Source organism: Castor canadensis, chromosome 7 (genome assembly GCF_047511655.1).
Source record: "Castor canadensis chromosome 7, mCasCan1.hap1v2, whole genome shotgun sequence".
Lineage (NCBI taxonomy): Eukaryota > Metazoa > Chordata > Mammalia > Rodentia > Castoridae > Castor > Castor canadensis.
The window spans coordinates 138,406,960-138,431,143 of NC_133392.1; the positions used below are offsets into that span (position 1 = coordinate 138,406,960).

Sequence of the window (24,184 nt, forward strand, 5' to 3'; positions counted from 1 at the left end):
CATTTGTGTTTCATATGCAACTTATACAAATTACCTGAAAATTATCTTATATACAATATTTTGTTTTGTTTTGTTTTTTGTTTGACTCAAGTCTCTGGAGCACATATGAATATACAATATTTTTAGTGCACCTGTGTTTTGACCAACTCATCACATGAGATCAAGTTTGGATTTCTCCACTTTTGGTATCAATAAGTGGTGGATTTTGGAGCATTTCAGATTTTGGATTTTTTTGGATTAAGGATATTCAACCTGTGTATATTTATCTGTTTACCTCCTAATTTTTCATCTGTCTCTGTACCAATCTGGACTCTCCATGTTGGTTTTGGTCAGCATTGTATCCTCAGTACTTAGTCCAGGACTGGCACTAAGCTGCCACTCAAAAATGTATTAAATGAATGAATAACTGAGTATAAGAATAAATAGTTAACTTCGCTAATCCTTATCTGTAATTGAGGAGGATATTTTAAATATCTAGCAAGTAAGATAGGGGCAGGAACAACTTGGAAATTATGCAGTGTATCTAACCCTAAGCTCCAGAGGAGCCTTAGGTTCCTACTGGGCCAAGTATTAACCCTCCAGCTGCTGGAAGATGCAGAAATCTCAGGGATCCCAGGGGATAATTGGGAACGTTTGGAAGGGTGGAAGAGGGGCACATCAGAGGCTTGGAGCATCCATCAATAGGAAAATATTTCACCAAATTAACAACTTGAGGCTGAACTGCTGCAAACCAGCTGAATGTCAGTCCCATGTGAAACAAAGAAAAACAGATATCTAACTGTGCAAAGAAGGTGCCAGAGGAGGTAATGTATACCAGTTCATGGCATGAAGGAGAGACAGGCCTAAACTTCACTTAATTGCTAGGATACAAACAGCTGTACGGAATCTTCCTGCTCCCCTTCCCACCCCAGCCCCAAGAGGGACGGACAAGTCCTCACCACCAGTTCTAGGTGTGTGGGGAAAATCCGGCTCAATGTAAAAGTGTCTGAGGAATTGTGAACATGAAGAAACAGACCAGCACTGGGCATGACAGTGGCAGGAGGGACTGTGTCTCTCTGGGATTTCTCCTTAACTAGGGAAAGTTGGAAAAAGAGCTCCTTCCCATGAAAACCAGGGCAGGCATGCAACTAGAGTTCAAGATCCCAGATCCTTTCCTCTTCTTTATGTTAAAGTTTTCTGACACAAAGCTCATTTAAAGTAGGGACAGAAGCCCCAGAGCTGTGTTAGGTTTTTCTTTATTCAATATTCCAGACCAGAACACTTGAATTTGCTTCTCTTTTGAGCAGCCCAGGATAGGGAGTCAAGAATCCAAGCACTAGCTCTTCTTTCTCATTGCTGACTGACTAGCTCATTGTTTTGTCTGGTTTACCTGGTGAAAAATGTTCACTGTTGACAGCTCCTGCATTTATATCACCTCCATTCAAGAAACAGCCAGAGTAGGCAGAAAGCTTCAAGGCTCTGGAGACAGCATACAATTGGCTCAGCTTGGGTCAGGTGCCCACTCTGACCTATCATCTGTGGCCTTAGGTGAAGGACAAAATCACAGGTGTGTCTGGCTGGCCCTCTCTCAGCTCTGTAGATGCAGGAGAGGTAAGGCCCTACCTAGAAATACCAGGCAGGCAGTGGATAGAAAGTATCTTCTGAGGAATTATGGACACAAAGAAACTGAACAGCATATGATTTGCCCAGTGTCACTCAGTTTGAATATGGACCACCAATTCCAAATGATTCCTACATTTTTTCATTTTCTTTGTTTCAAGGTTATGTAATTAAAGCCATTGTGCACAAGGAACAGCAGAGGTGAAGCCCAGGCCTCAGAATCCAATGAGGATCAGAGAGTTGAAAGCAACGAGTGGAACAGTGCTTCCAGTACTGGCTTCTTGGTAGGCTATAAACTGGTGAAGTTTATGGGTACTTAGAAAGAGTCATGGCTGGTAGGGGCACTCAGTATTTAGTTATTGAATAAACAAACAAACAAACGAATGAATGAATGAATAAAGAATGTGCTTCCAAATCTCTAGTAGAGGTTGATTTAAAAATAATAACATATATTCAGCCCTTAGTATTTGTATTAGTCAGACTTTGCATTCCAGAACAAAAAACCTGACATAAATAACTTAAGGGGAAAAAAGTTTATTTTATCTCATGATTTCAGAGGTTTAAGTCCCATAATCTTTAGTTCTGTTGATTCTGGGTCCATGGTTAGACTGAACATCATGGCAAGAGGAACACATGGCAGAGGCTGTTTACCTCATGGCAGATAGAAAGCAGAGAGAGGAAGGGACCAAGAACCAGGTACAACCTTCAGAGGCATGCCACTGTAACCTACTTCCTCCAGCTAGGCCCCCACCTTCTAAATTTTCCATCATCTTCCAAAATAGCTCCGCCAGTTGGATCCACACGTGATCCTGTGTGGGACATTTCATATTCAAATCATAACATTCCACCTCATCCCACAAAGGCTCATGGCCATCTCATAATGCAAAATACATTTAGCCCATCTTCAAGAGTCCCAAAGTCTTAACTAATAGTTCCAACATTGTTCAAAAATCCAAGTCCAAGTATCTTCTGAGACCCAAGGCAAACTCTTAGCTATAAGTCTATGTAAAAATCAGCTACCTACTTCCAATACACAATGGCACAAACATTCCCATTCCAAAAAGGGGGAATAGGAGAATAGCAAAGAAGGATCAAGAGCAAGAATGAAACCTAGCAGGCAGACATTAAATCCTATTGCTCCATGTCCAGCACCTCAGGCATGGGATAGCATTATGTCAACTCAAACAGCTTGGGTAGCCCTTGCCCTATGGCTTTGCTGGTTGCAGCCTACACAGCCTCTCTCCTAGGCTGGCTCTGTTTGCTGCCTGCAACTTTTCTTGACAGATCTTTCACATTCCTGGGTCTAACTTCTTAGGGTCATCACTGTATTTTTGGCTTCACCCTCACAGCTTAACCCATTGCCTGAAGGGATCCTGACCCTACCACACATTGCCTGGCCTCCTTGGATTTCTTTTGAAATCTAGGTGATAGCCTCCATGACTCATAACTTTTGTATTCTGCATGCCTACAAAACAAGCATCATGTGGATGACACCAAGGTCTACTGCTACCTTGAGTAGTAGCTAGGTCCCCTTGGATCATAGCTGCAGCCTCTGGATTTTGTCTATAATCCTTGACTGTGTTGATTCTGGATCCAAGGGGGCACAGAACAGCATTTGGCAGAAGCATGTGGTTACTTCTCATATGAACAGGAAAAAGAGAGAGAGAGAAAGACACCAGGGATCCTCAAAGACATAGCTCCAGTAACCTCCAGTTAGCCCCTACCTCCTAAAGTTTCTACCACCTCCCAAAATAGTGTCACCAGCTGATAAATCAAATCCCAACCACATGAGCCTATGGGAGATATTTCATATTCAAACTATAATATAATTCTATGACTTTGTGTGTATTAAATCTTTATGTCAAACCAATAAACTATGCACCATTTTTTCTCTTTTATAAATAATATTCTGAGGCACAGAAAGGCTAAGAAGTTCACCCAAGTTCACTGGAAGAATCATGGCAAATCTAACAGTCTAGCTCCAGAGTGTCCATACTCGGCCACTGTATCACATTGCCTCTCAAGATGTTAATAGTCACTCTAGATTTAGGGCATCAGAATATCTGGTAATGTGCCAGGAATCTACACTTTCACCATTTCACAAGTAATTCTGATGCACAGCCAGAAATGAAGCCTAAAATTGCCAATCTAAAAATCAACAGTAAGCCTGGGGCCATGTGGTTAGAACAAGGCTGTTTCCAGGATTTTAAAGTTTATCTGATTATATGAACATAAGGCCTGCTGAGTAATGTTGACTGATTGTATCCACTTCATGAGGAAGGAACTCAAATTGAGATCAATTACAAAGAACCCTCTGGGGACCTGTGAGCACAAGGCCTGCTCAGAGGACCTGCAGATTAGATGTCTTCCCAAGGGCCCCCACCCTTGGAAGAGTCAGGACTGACTGACCCCATACCTGCCCTAGTTCCTGGACTTTGATCTCACATCTGACCTCCTTCTCACCCCTGCTCTAATCTGACAACGCCTGCTGTGTTGACCCCATCTCTGACCCCAGTCTGCCCCAGTTTTCAGCCTCACTGCTCTAGGCTGATATGTCACATCATGACAGCTTGAGACAGGACAATATTTGTATCAGTCACCAATATTAGGATCAAAATGCTATCTCTCCTAACGATGTAATGGCACGTGGAATATTCATGTCAACAGAACTGGGCCTCTGAGAATGGAATTCAGGTATTTTAACCAAATCAACACAGTCCGTGAGCATGAAGTGTAGAAACGGAAAAATATAAATAGCCATTGGCACTAACCAGAGCCATATGCTTTTATTTATTAAGCAAATGGTTTTAGAGGATAAGTTCCATGATGGCTTCTTTATTAACATTATAGGCAAAAAAACTGTCTGTCTCCAAAGAGTTCTGCTATGCCCAATTTTGATGTTGTACCCAGAGATGATGCTTCTAAGATTAGGTAATTAGTTGAACGAAAGAGAACAAAAGCTACCAGATTGCATGTAGAGAGGTTTATTTCTAGCTTTGTTCAAGGCTCCCAAGTCCTTCAAATACTGGATCATCTGGTGGAAGCTTGGGGAAGCTGGTGATGCCTCAAAACACAGTTTTTTAAATCTTAGAGCTGTCTGTGCACCAGAGGTTCATGCCATGCTAATAGGTATTAAAAGGGTTCAGATTGGGATTCAGGATTCCCAGTTCTGTTCCTGGCTATACTCTAATTTAATGTGTGATGTTAGACAGTGAATGTCTACTCTCTGGACCACAGTGTTCTCAGACCATGTCTTTTCTCTCTGAATGCCTAGCACCTCAAAGTTGGTCAACTCCATCTTGTTAGTGTGATATGCCACCTCCCCTTTCTTTCTCTTCATCCCCTTCCTTTCTTCATTCATTTTCTATCTCTTTTCTACTTTATCCCAAATGTATTGTTGTGTGTTTAACTGTGTCTGTCAAAAAGATATATTCAAGTCCTAGCCCCAGTACCTGTGAATGTGACCTTATTTAGAAATAGGGTCTTTGCAAATGTCATCAAGTTAAGATAAGGTTGTATCATGTTAGGCAGGTTCTTAATCAATGACTGATGTCCTTGTAAGAAGGGGAAAATTTGAACATGGATGCACAGGGAGAACACCATGAGACAACAGAGACAGAGACTGAAGTGATGCATCCATAAACTAAGGAATGCCACAAATTGCCAGAGATCACCAGAAGTTAAAAGACTTATAAACAGATTCTTCCTCTGGTCCCCCAAGATTTCAGACAATCTTTTCAGAAAGACTTCAGACTTCTGGCCTCCTGAACTATAAGAGAATATATTTGTGTTGTTTTAAGCCATCTAGTTTGTGGATCTTGTTATGGGAGCCCTAGGAAACTAATGTACCTATCCAAGGCTATTATTTGAAAATCACCCTGCTACTAATGGCTGTTAACAGAGCCCTAGAGAGATCCAGCAACCCTGACATCTCTCCAAATGCACAGTGAAGATGAGTCATCTTTGTGTCTATTATAGTTCCCTGAAACCTAGATGCCTGACTTCCCCACAGGGAAAAGAAGGAGGCCTTCCACATTACTGTTTAGCAGGAAAAGGATGCGATGGGGGTGAGACAGCTGCTTTTCTTTCCACCAGGGACAGCCCAAGAAATAGGAGCTTTCATCACTATGAAAGGATGTGACAGTGATTTGTTTTCACTCATTCACTAAATATATACATATATATATGTATATACATATATATATGTATATATTTAGTAACACTTACTATGGCAGGCACTGGTGAATGACTAAAGAGAGTGTATAGATGGATGGGGGAGGAAGTCTAAAGAAATATCACACAATTCCCTGAGTTCTGAGAGCCAAGCTGGAGTTGGAGGCCCATGTTTAGCATGATGGGTTTTTAGCATTGAGTTGAGAATCAGACAATCCTGGCTGGAATCCTAGCTCTGCCACTGACAAGCTTCTTAATCTCCCTGGGCCTTAGGCTTAGTCTGAGGGTTAAGTAAAATGATTTATGTAGCAGAAGTTCAAGGTAAGTGTACAATAAACTTCAGTTATTTTCATTATTGAGAAGCAAAGCTATTCCCCAGAAACAGTTCAGTAATAGAGCAAGGTGACTTAGATAAAGGACTTCTGATCAGCTCAGGCCCTCATCACCTCTTGCCAGATGCCATCTCAGAACAACTTGGGGGAGGGAGAGGTTAATCTCACTTTACTAATAATGTGTAAAGATATAAAATAACTTGGCCAAGTTCACACATACAGTCAAGATCCAAGGCGTAAATTAGAACTCTCAAGCACCTGGTCTTCCTCTCCAGGGGAACATTTATATACAGCTCAGAGGGAAATGGAGAGCAGCACACGTTCAGGAGAGGGCTTAAGGCTGCATTGCCTCTATAAAAAGTATGTTTGCTGGACTTCATGTTTTTGCTTAATTATCAAATACATCTCTAATGTTTACTATAGGGTGTTCTAAGCACTTCATGTTAACAACTCATTTAATCCTAATAAGAGGCTATAAATCAAGCACTGCTATTAGTCTCATTTTACAGATATAGAAATTGAGACACAGAGATTGAGAAATTTCCCTAGTGTCACACAGATAGTTGAGTCAAGGAAACAGGATTCTACAGCCCTGACTACTGTTCTACCCTTTGGGTGGGGGGTTGACATTGGAATGTGTACATAGTGGGAGATGGGGCGGGGGAGGATTAACACACCCACCCACAAGCTTCCCTTTGGTGCTATTGCTGCCATAAGACCATGAGTAATTTGGCCCTTTGGGCTGAATGGCAGGATAGGGGTTGTATAGTTCTGGGACTCTCTAAGTCAACAACCTCTCATCCCTGACCCTCTTCCTGAAAACTCTTCGTGCCTCAACTTTGGAACCCTTTGAGCACAAAGAACTCATTTCCTGTGGCCAGGAAAGACGGGACAAGTTCCTGAGGACAGCTCATCTCCCACATTAAGGCACTCATAAAAATGTTTCAGGGAGCCTGACTTATGGCTCCACTGCTTGTCAAGATCTCCTTCTGCAAGGAGCCACTCCAGTAATTTGGTGCTAGGAGATGTGCAAGAGAAACCAGCTCTTTTGAGTCCAGGAATTATTTATGGTCCCAAGAAGAGAGAATGTCGTTTGGAGAGATAACAAGCCTTCACCAGCACAACAGGCTGTTTAATGCACCACGAGGGATGAAGGCAGCTTCAGAGTTCCAATGCCAACTAGGAAGACTTGAGAATTCCTGTAAATATGCATTGTGTAGGACTCCTGGGACTGGAACAGAAATGACAATAACTAGCAAGTATGGAAGTTTACTCCTTGGCTAGGGCCTGTACTTAGTGCTTTTTGTGCATTAATTCATTTATTGCTTGTAACATTCTTATCCTATTTTACAAATGAGGAAATTGAGGCACACAGAGATTGTATAACTTGCTGTAAATCACACCTTTAATGACCCGCCTGGCCAAGTCAGGATTTTAACGTAAGTAGGTCTGCCTTTACATTTGTGTTCTGAAGCACCAGTCACAATTTAGGAAAAAACTAAATTATAAGTCAGTCTAGTGAGGTGAAATGTACATATATTCAAAATGACCTTTAAAATCCCTTAAAATGCTTATGTAATAGCATAGAAACTTCATTTGAGGCATGGGACTGGGTCCAGTAATTCACGCATAGCATTTTAAAGTAGGCGAATCACTGAGCTAAACAAATCTGTATGCGGATGTATGTGCTTTTTAATTATTCTGATTCGATAAGTGAACTATCATCAAATCTGCAGAGGTAAAAATGAAGAGACAGGATTTTAGAATTCCCCTAACAACACAGTGACTCTTTTCTCAATATTTAGCCTCTGCAATCTTAATACATGTCACCTGTCACAAGATGTATTTGCTGTAGGATTAAGAGATAACATGGTCACATCTTGGGAGAAAGTTCTATTAGAGAAGGGTTTCTAATGCTTAAATCTAAATTCAATGAGCCTGGTATAATGAGACTCTATGAGATCAGCTTTGGAGTCAGATAAACCTGGATTTCAACCCTAAACCTGCAATTTACCAGCTTTGTAATTTGCCAAAGTCCTCAGAGTCTTAATCTGTTAAATATTCATAGCAACACCATTGTGTTGAGATTGAATTTCAAAGTTTCTAAAGTAGTGAGCCTAAACACATTTAAATTATAGTAATTAAACATTAGCTCTTAACTAGGAAGATCACATCAACTCTGAGCCTCATTTCCCCTCATCGGTAATGTGGGTACAGCGATTCTGCCCACTGACTTCAAAGGTTATTGTAAGAAAATAGAATGGCATTGTACAGATTGAGGATTTTTTCTCAAGAGTTTATATACCCGGAATTGTGAGGAGGTGTTGGGGGACCCCTGCTGGAGAAGTTAACTCAGGAGAGCCTGGGCCTGAAATCCAGAAATAGGCTCAGATATCTATTTCGCCGGTTAGTGCAGTTGTGTGATTTTGGAATAAGTGACCTAAGCAAGCTTTCAGAGCTCCGCTTTTCCCACTATCAAGTGAGGTTAATAGTACAGACATCACAGGGTCACCACAAGAATCATATATTGGCAGAAAAAGTACTCGATGAGTGCTGAATCTCAATCTCCCTGGCTGAGCCAAATTCAGTCCCTCAGCATACGCAGAGTGAGAAAAGCACGCGGTATAGTCGCGCGGAGCTCAGGTAGGGGAGATGCTCCCGGGTGCGGGGGGCGGGTTACAGGGCTCCATTGCCTCCCCGCTCCCCCGCCCGCCCAGTCGTTGCCATGGCCACCGGTTCAGGCCCAGAGCAGCACCCAGGCGTGTTCAGCTCAATCCCCGCCTTTCCAGAGTGACCATTGGTTGGAGCTGCCACGTGACGCGCGCTGGTATGCTAATATATGGTAATCACCCCACGCCCCTCCTCCCTGGGCAGCGTCCGAGTAGCCAGCAGGGTGCGCGGCGCGGAGCCGAGGGGGCGGGCTGAGGGGCGGCCCCAGGGAGAGAGCGGCCAGGTGGAGGAGGAGCGCGAGGCGACCGCAGGTAACGGGCGGGCGCGTGCGCGCTGGGGCCGACTCGCGGCGGACCTGCGGCTCGCGGGGGCATCCGGCGCCGCGCTGCCGGCTTAACCCTTTGGGCACCCAGCTGTCACGGCGCGGCTAGGCGCGGCGGCCGGGCCGGGCCGCGCGAGGCGGGGTATTGCAGTGGACTCGGGCAGACCGTCGGCGGGCGGCCTGACCCGGGAGCCGCGGCGCGGGGCCGCGTGGGGCCGAGCAATTTGAGCCCGCGACCCGTTGATTGCGGCGCGCCGGAGCCGGGACCCAGCCGCCGTGAGGGCTTCAGCGAGCTCTGGGGCCGGGGCTCGCGCGAGGCTGCAGGAAACCGGCTGAAGTCCCCGCAGTTGTGCGCTTTCGGGGGCGGGGAGCCCCCTGGTTCGCACAGGCCCGTCTCCGCAGCCCGTGGCCTTGCGCGGCCTGCATCTCCTCGGTTGTACGGCAGAGTGCGGGGGGACCCGGGCCTGGACGCGGCGCCCCCTGCTCTGCCGCGGCCTGACAGCCCAAGCCGCCGCCACTTTTGACCCCCCAGTCAATCCTAGGGGGCCCTCTGCGGGACGAAGGCAAGATTGGTGCGTGGGGGACACCAGCAGAGGGACCCGTGGTTGTTGGTGCTGGTGGGAAAGGACAGCCCCCTTAAGGACAAGCAGGCCCCAAGGTATGAGAAGGAGGGATGCTGAAAAAAGGCACTGGCCCCTTGTTTTCTGTGCTGGTTGATGACCTGACACTCATGAGAAAAGATCATTGCTGGACACCTGGATCGGGTCTGTCATGTACAGAGGAAGCGCCTATTTTACGTGAGTTTCTAACAAATTTCTTGTAAGGCAAGGTTTAAATTAATCTATCTTCCTCACCTCCCCCTCCTAGGTTTGCTACAAAAATGTCCTCTTGTAATTATTCCTCCTCCTCCCAATTCACTATAACTGGTGGCAGCTTTAGACTCACAGTGTAGTTTCACTACAATAGAAATAGTAGGATGGGAGATGTGCCACTAATATTAAGCTTGCCCCGGGAGGTTTATTGTGGAGGGGAAATGTTTCTATCACCAGTGGGAATGAAAAACTAACGTGCCAGTGATATCAATAGCTTCCTTTATGAATCTAAAATTTTTTCTTCAGAATCAAGGAAAAATGTGGTTATACATTAAAAATACCAAGAACCAAATTGATTTTTTGCAAATGAAGTGCAAATTGCACATTTCTGTTGCTCTTGATGTCTTTTTTAATCACACAACAGCAAACACTTAGTATATGCCAAATATTCTGCTATGTCGTGGGGATACAAAGATAAATAAGATAATTAGTCCTTGCCCTCAAAGAAATAATGGGTGAGACCAAATTGTTAGTGAAAGCGATAACAGCATAATAGATGTGTATATGCACATATGTGGAAGCACAGAAAAGGGAGCAATTACTTGTCTAGAACAGAGAGGCCTTCCAAAAAACACATTTAAGCAAGGTATTGAAGGATGAATAGGAGCATGCCTTGCAAGGAAGTGTGGGAAGGACAGAAAGGATAATGAAAACAGAAGGATCAGTGCGTGAATGTGACCACTTAAAAGAGAATAGTATCTTCAGGGAATGGCTTTTTTCCTTTCCCTATAATGTAACTAGTTACCTAGAACTTCTTATTCCTATGACAATTTCAGTGCTATTTTCCTTATTGTTTTTCTTTCTTATTATTTTCCCCTTATGGGTTTCTCTGAGACTCACTCTTCTACTTTTTTGGGGAGGGCAGGTAACTGGGGTTTGAACTCAGGGCCTCATACTTATCTCACAGGCACTCTACCACTTGAGCCACTCCAGCAGCTGAGACTCACTCTTGATCTTTGTCACCCAAGTAAGGGTCCAACAAGTGCAAGTAGAAAAGGGGTAGTTTATAATAGCTCCAAGGTAGAGGGTCTGAAAATTGGGCATAACATTTGGCACTCGAGGCAGAATCCTAGGAGAGCAAATCTAAACCATACAAAAATGGAAAGTGTAGGTCACAGCCAGGCAAGCAGTGCTGGATGTCAAATCTGTGACACCTGGGAAAATGAGTACTACATCAGAAGCTAGAAATGTCTGATTAAGAGAGGATTGGACTGTGTTGTGGGTCAGGGAAAACATTAAGACAGAGTATGAATCATGTTGCTAGAATAGAAACCACTGTTATGTGGCACCAACTGTATAGAGCCATGGTGGGTCTAACAGTGCAGGAAAAGGACAGATAGTTCCAGCTCCTTCCTTTCTAGGCTATTTCCAGTGCCTCCTCTTGTCTCCCTTGTATTATTCTCTCCTGTTGTTCCCAATTTCCACCCATGATTCACTTTTGTAGGGTTTCTTTTATTGAGGTCCTAGCTACTAAAGCAGAGAAAACCCTGTTCTGCTGCTTTAGCACCTATCTCCAGTACTATAAATAGCCCATTTTACCTCATAGGCTGTCAACTAGCCAGCCTATTTTTATTTTCTGGTCCTTTGGAAGCAGAGCAAGGATGGACCCAAAAGTAGTAAGGTGGGCCTCATCTCCAGAATTTACCTAACATTTAAATCAGATTAAGGCCTTTTATCTTTACTTAAGACAAATTTTGTTTTTAGAATGAATTGTAAATTTTTGGCAAATCTCCTGTTTTGAACTATTATCACAGATTAAGCCATGATGCTGGGGTGACATGCTGAATGTGTTCTGCTAAGATTGAGATTCTTTAAGTGTTAGAAAATCATGGGTAGTATTTAAGCAATCTTTTTAATCAACATATTTACTGAACACTTGCTTGTGTGCAAATACTGTGCAGTAGTTGTGCTTTGGAGGAGACTGGAAAATCAGGGTGGTGGTATAGTATGGGGGTTATTCTCAGCTTAAGGATTCAGATACACTTCTACCAGTTACTTGCTACATGACTTTGGGTAAGTTACTTGACTTCAGCTTTTTTATCTGTACTAATGCCCCCTACCACATATAGTTGTGAGGAATAAATGAAATTACAACTGTAAAGCATTAATTTAGCACATTTTTGAGGCGCTAAATAAATAAGAATTGAGAAAGAAAAGATCATTATGGACTGTGATTACCAAGGAAGGCTTTTCAGAGCCATGGTGAATTCTGTTGAAAGGAAGATGAGAGATATTTTCAAATAGGAAAAATAATGTTCATAAAACATAAGGGGAGGGGATCAATGGATGATGTTAACTGCTTTGGCAAGATCAGAAGGTTTAAGTAGAGAAGTTGTAGGATGGAAAGAGTTGGTTGAAGCCAGATTTGGCATGAAAGGCCAAGCAAAGGAGTTAGGACTTTATCTTGTAGGTGATGAAAAATGTCAAACTTTTTGGTCAGGAAAGTGTGGCATCATGGAATTGGTATTTTAAGAAGATTCTCAACAGTAATATGGAGAATAGACGTTAGTAGGAGAGGAAGAGAACTCTGCAACCATTTAGGAGGTTATTTAAATGGTCTGTGAGAGGATAAGGAATTGAATTAAAACACAGTGAAAATAAGAAGAGATGGGTACAATAAATATTATAAAAGAAAAATGAATAGGATTTTGTGACTAGATACGGAGAATAAGAGATAAAGTAGTGTCAATATAGTCTTGATCCTGGGAGAAGGATTAGCAAATAAATAGGGCAGGCAGAAAGGAAAGCCAGTTTGAGAGAGAAAAGGAGAAGCTAAATATCTTGAGGTGATATTGGACCTTCTTAGTGGACATGCCCTGTAAGTGTTTGGGAGTGGGGATTAGTGTTCAAAAGAGGGAGTTGAGGGATTCTTATATGGAGAAGATAATAATTAAAGCCATATGGTTATCTGGGTTCAATAGCAGCGGAGAAAGGGAGGTATAGAGAACCAAGAACTGAAGCTTGGAAATTGCCCAGGTTAAGGAAGAGAAGAAATGGTGTCTGTATGGTAAAAAACAAGGGCTACAGAGAAGCAACGAACTAGTTTATTCATCTTAACATATGCATCCTATTCGTTACCATATGTTGTATTCCTGATGTATAGTCAGTTTGACATTCTGTTAACCATGAGCATGAGGTATCATAGAAGTCAAGAGAAGACAGGATTTCAAGTTGGAGAAATTGGTCAGAGGTATGAAATGTGAGGAATATCCATTGTATTTAATAAACAGGAGGTCATTAGCAGCTCTTTGAAAGTGATTGTTTCAATTTAGTGAAGGAGGGGCAGGAGATATTAAAAGCCAGATAAGAGGGGATTGTAGTGTGAGATGCAGGTCATCCTTTGTATATTTGGCAATGAAAAGAAGAAAAGAAATAGAAAAGTGGTTAAAGAAAACAGCAGGGTCAAACTAAGAATTTAGTCTTCCCTATCTGCTTCATTATTTTTGCCTAAAATATTACTCTCTTTTCTGGAGATCATTTTTATTAATTGTACAAAATAATGAGCGTCATTACAGTAGTTCCATTACATGTATGTAATGTACTTTGGTTATATTCAACCCCATTGCACTCTCTTCTCCCTCTTCCCCTTCCTGCTGGACCTTTAATATTCCCAGATAGTCCCCCTTGTACTTTCATGTCTCTTTTTTAACATGTACATTCTACTTATGAGAGAAAATGTGATATTTGACTTTTTGAGTCTGGCTTATTAGGATTAACATGATGGTCTCCAGTTCCATCATTTCCTGCAAACAAGATTTTGTTCCTCCTTTTGGCTGAATAATGATTACTGTGTATATATACTGCATTTTCTTAATCCATTCATTTGTTAGTGAGCATTAGGCTGATTCTATAGCTTGACTATTGTGAATAGTGCTGCAATAACATGGGGGTGCAGGTGTCACTATTATATGCTAATATTGTCTCATTCTAGTATATACCTAGGAGTGGTATAGCTGGATCATATAGCAGTTCTATTTTTAGTTTTTGAAGGAACTCTATTCTGATCTCCATAGCAGCTGGACTAGTTTACATTCCCACCAACAAAGTATAATATAAGAGTTCTCTCCCACCCCTGTATCCTATCTAAGATTTATTGTTCATTTTCTTGATTATAGCCATGCCGACTGGTGTGAAATGGAATCTCAAGGTAGTTTTGATTTATTTTTCCTTTACAGTTAAGGCTGTCGAACATTTTCACATGTATTTATTTGCCATTTGTACTACTTCTTTTGAGACTGTGTGTTCAATTCATTTGCCCATTTATTGATTAGATTATTCTTTTGGTGTTTAATTTTTTTGAGTTCTTTATATATTTTGCTTGTTTATCCCTGTCCAATGAATAGCTGGCAGAGGTTTCTCCCATTCCATAGGCTGTCTGTTTCACTGAAGTAATTGTTATTTTGTTTAGTTTTTTTTTTTTTTTGCTATGCAGAAGCTTTTCAATTTGGTGCAATCCCATTTGTCAATTCTTGCTATTTCCTGAGCTATTGGAGTCCTATACAGAAAGTCATTCCCTATGCCTAAATTTTCAAGTGTTTTCCTCTAGCAGTTTCAAGTCTTACATTGAAGTCTGATATATTTTGAATTGATTTTTGTATCGGGTGAGAGATAAGGGTCTAATTTCAGTCTTCTATATGTGGATATCCAGTTTTCCCAGCAACATTTGTTGTAGAGACTGTCTTTTCTCCAATATATGTTTTGGCTCCTTTTGCTCAGGATTGTTTTGGCTCTTTAAGGTCTTTTGTGTATCCATATGAATTTTAGGATTTTTTTCTGTGAAGAATGTTATTGGAATTTTGATGAGTATTACATGAAATCTGTAGTTGGCTTTCAGTAATACAGCCATTTTTATGATATTAATTCACTTGATCCAACATGGGAGATCTTTCCATCTTCTAGTGCCTTCAAATTCATTCTTCAACATTTTATAATTCTCACTGTAGAGGTCTTTCACCAACTTTGTTAGGTTTATTCCCAGGTAAATTTTTGGAGGCTATTGTGGGTGAGATTATTTTTCTGACTTCTTTCTCATCATGTTCATATTGGAATATAGAGAAGGTACTGATTTTTGTGTGTTAATTTTGTATCCTGCTACTTTGCTGAAATTGTTTATCAGATCTAAGAGTTTTCTAGTGGAGTTTTAGGATCTTTTAGGTATAAGATCATATATACCACCTACAAATAGGGATTATTTGACTTCTTCGTTCCTCTTTGTGTCCCCCTCTTTTCTTTCTCTTTCCTTATTGCTCTGGCTAAGAATTCAAGCACTATATTGAATAAGCGTGGAGAAAGTGGACACCCTTATCTTGTTTCTGATTTTAGAGGAAATGTTTTCAGTTTTTCCCCATTCAGAATAATATGGCTGTAGGTTTGTCCTGTATAGCTGTTATTATGTTGAGGTATGATCCTTCTGTTCATGAAAGGATGCTGAATTTTGTCAAAGGCTTTTTGTGCATTTACTAGGTTATCATGTGATTTTTGTTCTTAGTTCTATTTATGTGCTGTATTAGTTTTATTGGTTTGCATATGTTAAACCATCTTTGCATCCCTGGAATGAAACCAACATGATCAGGGTGTATGATCTTTTTGGTGTTTGGTTAAGTTCAGTTTGCAAATATTTTACTGAAGATTTTCGCATCTGTGTTATTCAGGGAAATTGATGTATAGGGTTTTTTGTTGTTGATGTTGTGTCCTTATTTGGTTTTGGTATCAGGGTAATACTGGTTTTGTAAAATGAATTTGGAAACATTCCTTCCCTTTTTAATTTTATAGAATAGTTTGAAAAGCATTGATCTTAGAAATCCCAACAAGGATAGCATTGATGTAGCACTGTCCATGCCTGGGCTTTTCTTTCTAGGAGACTCTTTATTACTGCTTCTATTTTAATACTTTTTGTATATCTGATTAAGTTGTTTATCATCTCAGTTCAGTTTTGGTAGGTCATAGATATCTAGAAATTTATCTATTTCTCATAGATTTTCTAATTCGCTAGAATATGTTTTCAAAATATTCCCTAATTATCCTCTGGATTTCAATGAATCTTATAATAGCTCCTTTTTCATCTCTAATTTTATTAATTTGGGTCTTCTCTCTTTCTTTTGGTTACTTTGACTAAGATCTTGGCAATCTTATTCATCTTTTCAAATAACCAACTCTTTGTTTCATCAATACTTTGTGTTATTCTTTTAGTCTCCACTTAATTAATTTCTGTCCTGATCTTTATTATTTCTTTCCTTCTACTAATTTTGGCTTTGGTTTGTTCTTATTTTTCTAAAACTTTGAGGTACATCATTAGGTTATTTATTTATGAACTGTCTGATTTTTAAGGTTGTCACTCATAGTTATAAACTTCTCTCTTAGAATTGCCTTTGCTATATCCCAAAGGTTCTGTGCATTGTGTTTTCATTTTCATTTAATTCTGGGAATTTTTAAATTTCCTTCCTGATGTCCTCAATTACCAGATCTTTCAAAAGTGTATTGTTCAATCTCCATGTGTTTACATAGTTCCTATAGTTTCTCTTACTATTGATTTCTAATTTTATTCCATTATGATCTGATAAGATACAGAAATTATTTCTGTTTTTTATCCATTGTTGTTAAGTATCAGGACTTACTTTATGGACTGAAATGTGATACATATTGGAGAAAGTTCCATGGGTTGCTGAGAAGAATGTGAATTCTGTAGCTGTTGGACATGATATACTGCAGATGTTTGTGAAGGCCATTTGATCTGTGGTTCAGTTTAAAATTTGTTGATTTTTTTTGTCTAGATGAACTATCTGTTGTTGAGAGTGGATATTGAAGTCACCCACTATTATTATATCTGGCTCTATCTGTTCGTTTAGGACCAGTAGTGTTTATTTTATGAAATTTGGTGCACCAACATTCAGTGCATATATATTTACAATTGTTATAACTCCCTGATGGATTGTTCCCTTTATTAATATGTAGTGACCTTCTTTTTCTCTTCTAGTTGTGGCTCGAAGACTAGTTTTTCAGATATGAGTTTAGCTACTCCTGCTTACTTTGAGATTCCATTTGCCTGGAATATCATTTTCTATCCTTTCACTTTCTGTCTGTATGTATCTTTGCCAATGAGGTGAGGTTTTTGCAGATAGCAAATACCTGGGTCTTGTTTTCTTTTAATCCATTCAGCCATTTTGCACCTTTTAATTGGAGAATTAAAACCATTTACATGTATGGCTATTATTGAAAAATAGGAACTAACTTTTCCCTTTTTTTAAATTTAGAGACTGGCTGGGTCAATAATGTTTGATTCTATTCTTTCTCACTTATTTATCAGTTCTTCTAGTGAGAGTTCCAGAGTTCTCATGTAAGAGTATAGCTTTCTTCCTCTTCTGTGTTGTACTATTTCTTTAAAAATCCTGTGATGCTGGCTTAGTAGCCATGAATTGCTTTAATTTATGCTTATCATGGAAGGTCTTTTTTTCTCCTTCAGTTTTAAAAGATTAAGTTGTCTTGGTTGGCAGTTATTTTCTTTCAGGACTTGAAATACATCAGTCTGTGCCCTCCTGGCCTTCAGGGTTTCTGCTAAGGGGTCTGCTGCTCTTTTTATAGGTCTGCCTTTGTTGACAGTTCTCTCTCATAGCTTTCAGTATTCTTTGTTATACACTGTAGTCATTTTAATTATAATATGATATGGTGAGGTTCTGTTCTGGTTATGTCTATTTGGGGTTCTAAATGCCTCATGTACTTTGATATCCACTTATTTCCCTAAATTTGGAGAACTTTCTGCTATAATTTCATTGAATATGTTTTCTATCCCTTTGGTCTGTATCTTAGTTCCGTCTTCTACACAACATATTTGTAGGTATGGTCTCTTAATCATGTCCTAGAGGTCCTAGATATCATGATCGTGGTTTTTTTTTTTTTTTCTTTCTTTCTTTATTGCTTCTGAATGTAATACTTTCTCAAGTTTGTTTTTATTCCCTGATACTCTTTCTTCCACCTGGTCTAGCCTATTGGTCATGCTTTTAGTTCATGAGATTTTCATTTCCAAGGTTTCCATTTGATTTTTTTTTAAATCTCTCTTTACTGAATTTCTTATCCAAGCTGTTGAATTTCTTGTTGAATTCTTCATTCAGGTCTTTAACTGACTGCTTCATTTATTTATTTGAATCCTCTTTGTGATCATTGATTGGTTTGTAAACTAGACTTTTTAATTCTTTGGCATTTCAGCCATTTCAGTATCTTTGGATTCACTTATTGAAAAGTGAAAGACATTTGAAGGAGTCATGTTGCCTTGCCTTTTCATATTTCTTGCATTTCTTGGTTGCAATTTGTATGTTTGTTAGGATGGATTTCTCTTCTGGTTTTATTTGAGGGTCTTCTTGTGAGCAGCCTTCTCTTGCAGGCTCAATTTTCAGTACCACTCAGAGAGGTACAAACAATTCACTATAACATCAACAACACCAAAACAAACCAAATATAGAGGTACAATTATGATCAATTAAAGCTAACTGTTGTACCACCAATAACCATAGAAAACAAAATGACAAGAATTGCATAGAATAAACTATGAAGTTACAATTTAGTTAAGGTAAAAGTAATAATAATGAATGAAATAGGGATTAGATAGGGAAACAAAGAGGAATGAAGAAGCAAGGTTAAATTTTTTAAAGAGAGGAATTAAAAGGAAAAGAATGTGAGGAAGATGAAGCAATAGATAAAGCAATTTGATTATAAAAATTTTAAATGCATCTATAAAATTAGATAAAGATAAAGAAGAGGAATAAAAAAGTAAAACCATAAAAACCATTTTAACCATAAAGTAAAAATCTAAAAAGAAAGAAAAAAATTTAAATGATAAGGAATTGGAGAAGCTTCTCTGAGGTAATTGGAGGTAATAAGTCATAGCTGCAGTGTATTATAGACCCAACTGTTCAGGCTGGTGCTGTATGTGGGCTGAGGGCCAGGCTTATCTAGGGTCAGTTGTCAATGTCAGGGCTACAGTAGCTTAGGAGTTTCCTTTCTTTTGTACTGGGATCCACTGCTAGCCCCCTCACGTTTTACAGCTGTGGGCCAGGAAGGTTCCCACTCTCTAGAGTTCTTTCCAATTTGTTTACCCAAGGGTGGTGAATGTCTAAGCTTGGGGGGGGTCCCCCAAGTGTGTCAGAGACTGGAGGAAGCAAACAGCACTGAGATCTGCACTGAAAGGGGAGAGCTGAGGGAATTTGGCACTCTGTCTGCCATCCTTAGTACTTTGAGATCCTCCACCCAGTGGGAGGAAGGAGGCTGCAGAAATCAAGGGATCTGCTGGACCTGGGCTCAAAGCTCTCAGTCCTACCCAGCAGCAAACCATATGCAGCAGAAGCCAAGAAATCTGCTAGCTATGGGCTTGGACTTGGACCTCTTAGTCCCCACAGTAATCACAAGTGTAGGGGTTTGCTCCTGCCATAGAGTGTGGGGCCACTGCCTACTGCGTCCTCCATAGCCCAAGCTCTCTGCTGCTTACATTTCTCCGCAGTCCATGTCCAATCCTCCCCCTCTCCACAGCTGTCTTTCTTATGGCTGACTCCACCCAGACACTGTGGTAGAGTGTCCCCAAGATCTCTAGCTTGTGATTGTTCTTTGGTTTTCAGTTCCCTGGAGTAGCTTAATCTCAAACAATAGGCCCCCCCCAAGATGGTGCCCAGTTTCATAGGGAGCAACAAAATGAGTTTCTTCTTCAGTGCTGCCTGCCATGAAGAAGGACTCACTGTCACGCCAAATACCCTACTGGATTTAAGGTTTGCAAGAACTGTGGGTTTCTCCTTGTAGCTAGAACTTCTGATCTGTTGTCACCAGGGATGTCTGGCTTACCTTGTAACCAGTTATGGCTTTGGGTTCCTCTCCCCTGGGGAGTAGGTGTTAGAGTTGTGAGCTGTTTCCTATTTTTTTTGTATTACTTTTCTGTTTCTCTGTGCTTTTAACTGTCCTGTCACCTCTTTCTTGATTCCTGATGATTTTTGTCTCTTTCTTTCCTTGGAATGTTGTCTCTCCTTCATTACCCTGACTCTTCTTATTCTCAGAGTTACATGAAGGAAGCTTTTAATCCACCATCTTCTCTTTTACATCTTTAATAGCAGTTCAGCAATTTATTTCCTAAACTTAATGCTTTAATAACTACTTGTACAACATAGCTACCATTTATTGAGTGTTTAGTATGTGCTAGATATTGTTCTAAATAAACACTTTGTATACATTCTATTCATTATCCCACTTAATCCTCACAGTACCAGATTCTGACTACAAAACCTCTTAGAAACATGGGGAGATAAAACAAATAAATTGCCTAAGATCATATAGTTAATGAGTGGCGGAGGTGGGATTTGGATCCAGCTCTTGACTCAAAAGCTATGTACAGGACCATGCTGTACTGTCTGTGAAGGCAGGGCCAGCTTCATAGGCAAACAACTTGTGCAGTCTCCCAGGACCCTGTGCTCAGAGGGGCCTCATGCTTGGCTTAATGGTCTGTTGTTGCCATCTTGAAATCTTAATACATTTTTAATAAGGGACCCTATATTTTAATTTTGCTGTGGGCCCTAACAAATTGTGTAACCAATTCTGCTTGAAGGTATCAAGAAGCTAACTCCTGAAGGTGAGAAAGCATTTTGTGCTGTAGTCTTTATTTTGGCTAGGTGACCTAACATCCTTACTGTGTCATGGTACATAATCACATTTTCCTGTGTTCCTCTCACTTTGAACTCCTTGGTCTGGTCTGATGGTATGAAGGGCAAAGTAAGATATTTTGAATTTTAAGTAGATACCTAGCCAGTCTGAAGAGAAGGAAGAATAAAGAGTCAAAGAATTATATACTCAGAATGTCTTCAAGAAATTTATCATATTTCATATTTCTTCTGTAGTCAGAAATAACCCATTAGCGCATGGGAAGCTAGGGGAAACTACTTTTAAACCTACTGAGACAGAGATTGAAGCTGAACTTGTCTACACTAGTCTGAGGCCTTTTTAATTAGACTGACATGATCCTTTCACCCCCAAACCAGGGACTGCCCAACAGCTTTGAATCATGAGGTCCTGTTTACCACAGTTGTCTGGATTGCTCATCTACTCTTGCTTTTGTTGCTCACTGTATTCCTTCTTCTACCCATATGGGTCATAAAAAACAGAAAAGCTTCATTTTTTATATATTTTCTTTCCTTTTCAGCTTTACAGCTACTTGGAACTGACAACAAATTAAATTTTTCTTCTCTTTTTATTTGTCTTCATGGTTATTGTTATCTCCAAAACAATTTTTATTCACTGTCTTGTCCCTCCCACTCCCCTATCTGGACAGTGATTGAAGCAAATACTGACCAAGTCTTGATACTGCTTGAGACTAACTGACCACTTGACCAAACCCTACAGCAGCCAACCTAGTTTTCTGTGTGGAGGAAATCAAACAAGACTGAGATTGTGTTTCCTCCTCCCATTATTTATCTCCTGCCCATTCAAAATGTTCTTATTTTCTACTCCCAATTGGGCCAAATAAACCATGATGAGATTCCTGGTTCAATATAACATGAATACATGATGAAGCAAAGCTTAGACAGCTCGGTGTTCTCCATAGTCTTCTTTTTGGACCATGGTATTTTCTTCAAATGCACTGTAACAGTTATCTATTGCTGTATACCAAATCCCTCTAAAATTTATCAGCTTAAAATAACCAGTTTCTGTATCTTCTAAGATTCAGTTCTAGCATCATCTCAGCATCATTTCCCAGCTTACTTTTTGTTGAATTAACATCCTTCCTCTCTGATCTTTCTTCCTACTTTGACATCTCATTGTAGCACTTACCACCTGATTGTAAGTTGTAAGTGGGGGGACTGTATCTTTTTTATGCCCATAACTTCAATTACTAAAACTTCCTTGAACATAATAGATTCTCAGTAAATATTGAATGAACTTAAGAATTATGTCTACCTTTATGTACTTGTGCTTTATTCTTTAGAAAATTTAAGTATACTACCAAGAATCCAGTCTTTTGCCTTATGATAAATATAACTCTTCTTTGTCTCCCATCTATATGCTCATGTATCATTGTTACTGAAGGTAAAAATGTAAAGAAACTACTGTTTATGTCAAAGGCTGCTTGTCTTGAGAATTAACCTACTCTAGTGAGGACTTCTTGGCCTTGTCTCAGTCTGTCACTTTCTGCACCATTCCTAGCCTGAAACCAATTCTGGCTCTCATAGAAAATCATATAGTATCAAAGTTAACATTGGCTCACTGTTCAATGTTTGACTTTAAACTTTATGAAGGCAGGGTCTATGTCCAGCTTGCTCATGGCTGTATCTTCAATACCAAGTACTAGTATCTGATTAATAAATGTTTTGTGAATGAATTAATGAAACTCTACTCTAAATAACTCATGCTGCATTCCTGTTATCTAGGTCCTGACCCCCTGATCATCCAGAACCTTAGGTTTGATTCATTATTTCATGTGGCCTAGACTTTTCATCTTGGTTCTTGACTTTTCTGTTCCAGTGCTTTATCATGGCTTCCATGCTTACTTAGAACTAAGGTACCAAATTGTCTCTTGATCATCCTAACCAATAATACAGGCCAGATGTTCTCAGGAGAGTATTCTTTTCTCTACCTATAATGAGAAGCATTCAACATCCATAGTAAATATGTTTAAAAATATCTGAACTGAGGAGAATTGCATTCAAATTTCTAAATAAAATGAGCAGGTCCTTTAAGAAGTAAGTTTTAGGCCAAAACCAGAGTCTACAATTTTATGAGTCTGTTAGACAGATTGACTTGTAAGCTTCAGCAATTCAGTGCACATTAATTTTTATACCAACCAGCAAATCAAAGGAAGGGAGGGAATTGAGCAAGTATGTAAATATGGTTGCCAGGGCAACTTTTCCTGACATAAGAGAGAACCTCAGAGGAATTTATACAAGCCCAGTGGAAGAAGCAGTGTAACTAGATCTTCCTCTGTTCTTTCTGATGAGGGGAGTAGATGTAGGAACACAGCACAGATAATTGAGGCTTGAACTTCTCAAAAGACTCAAGAAGTAAGGTGTCCAGGACAAATGATTTCTATCGTAAGCACACGTTCCTTCTAAGGAAACATCTGAAAATGCAGTTTCTGTAACTCCTTCTCTGAAATAGTGTTACTTTATTTAACAATTATTTATTCAGCACTTTCTAAATAGTTCATTGCCCAAAAGAGAATATATAAGAGGTTGATAACAGCTTGAAAGTAAGATATTACCGGTAGTGGATGTCCCATAAATTTTTCTCAAATTACTTTTTTTTTTTTTTGAGTAGAGGGTGATAGAGACTTAATTAAATAGTTAACACTTCTTGAAATTTTTGTTGTCGCTGTAGAAAAAGCATAACACAAGTATTTTGTGATATATTTCTATCTTTAGTTATCACTCCTAAGAAAGACCTAAGTAATTGATCCATGATACCATATCCCAATGTGGATGTTCATCAGGCGATAGTGTTATTTTTATTGTAGATCTTGTACCAGTGGAGGACAAATCCATCTCCATGATAGCTAAAATCATAAGAGTTTCTCCTTATTTTAGCTATAAATGATGAATGGTTCCACATCCTAAAATCTTACCTGCAAGATGTGGTTTAAATACAGAACACTGTCCCATATGTGAAGCCTGCCGTTCAGTGTCTCTCTTACTTTTCTTCTCCTTTTTGCTTTGTTTGAGTTACAAATAAAGCTTTTTTGCATTTGTTGAAACAGAAACTTTAATTCCTTTCATACTTCAGTGCACTGGGGTTTTGTTCTGCATGTGGTTTTGTTCGCTGATAGCAGCAGGGACACTGGAGCCAGAATACTTGGGGTCCAGCCTTGCCTCTACCACTCCACCTGTGGTCTCCATTCTCTTCAAATTTCATTCTGTGCTCCTGTCTTCTTGTGATGGATGTCTTCCTCAAAAAATTATAGAATTAGATGGGTTAACACATGTGAGGTATATAGTAGGCCCTGTGCAGATTTTAGCATTTTTTTTCCTGTGATCTCCAAGGTATTAAGAGTTAATTCTCTTTGAAAGTAGAGAAAGTTAAGAGGTATATAGGTACAGTAACTTCCCTAAAGTTGTACAATAGTAAATTTGGACTCAGTTTATTCTCATCCTTAATTTAGCATTGAAGTTTTCCATTTGCAAGAGAGAAAGAAAAAGAAAATTAGAGCAAAAGGGGAGAACTTGGCTTTCAGAGCATTTTGAAATAGAAATTACTTCTCA

General features: G+C 39.8%; 1 protein-coding gene across 5 annotated transcripts in view; it reads left to right on the forward strand.

Annotated features, from left to right (window-relative positions):
- Nucleotides 1-8,974: 8,974 nt before the first annotated feature.
- The window catches only part of Phc2 (polyhomeotic homolog 2), a 107,643-nt gene continuing 92,433 nt past the window's right edge, over nucleotides 8,975-24,184 (forward strand). The window contains exon 1 of one of the 5 annotated variants that reach the window (XM_074080640.1): nucleotides 8,975-9,085. The gene's annotated coding sequence lies outside the window, so the exon portion shown is untranslated. Of the gene's footprint in view, nucleotides 9,086-9,328; nucleotides 9,894-24,184 lie in introns of those variants that run through there. The other 4 variants (XM_074080643.1, XM_074080639.1, XM_074080641.1 and 1 more) reach the window with 4 other exon arrangements.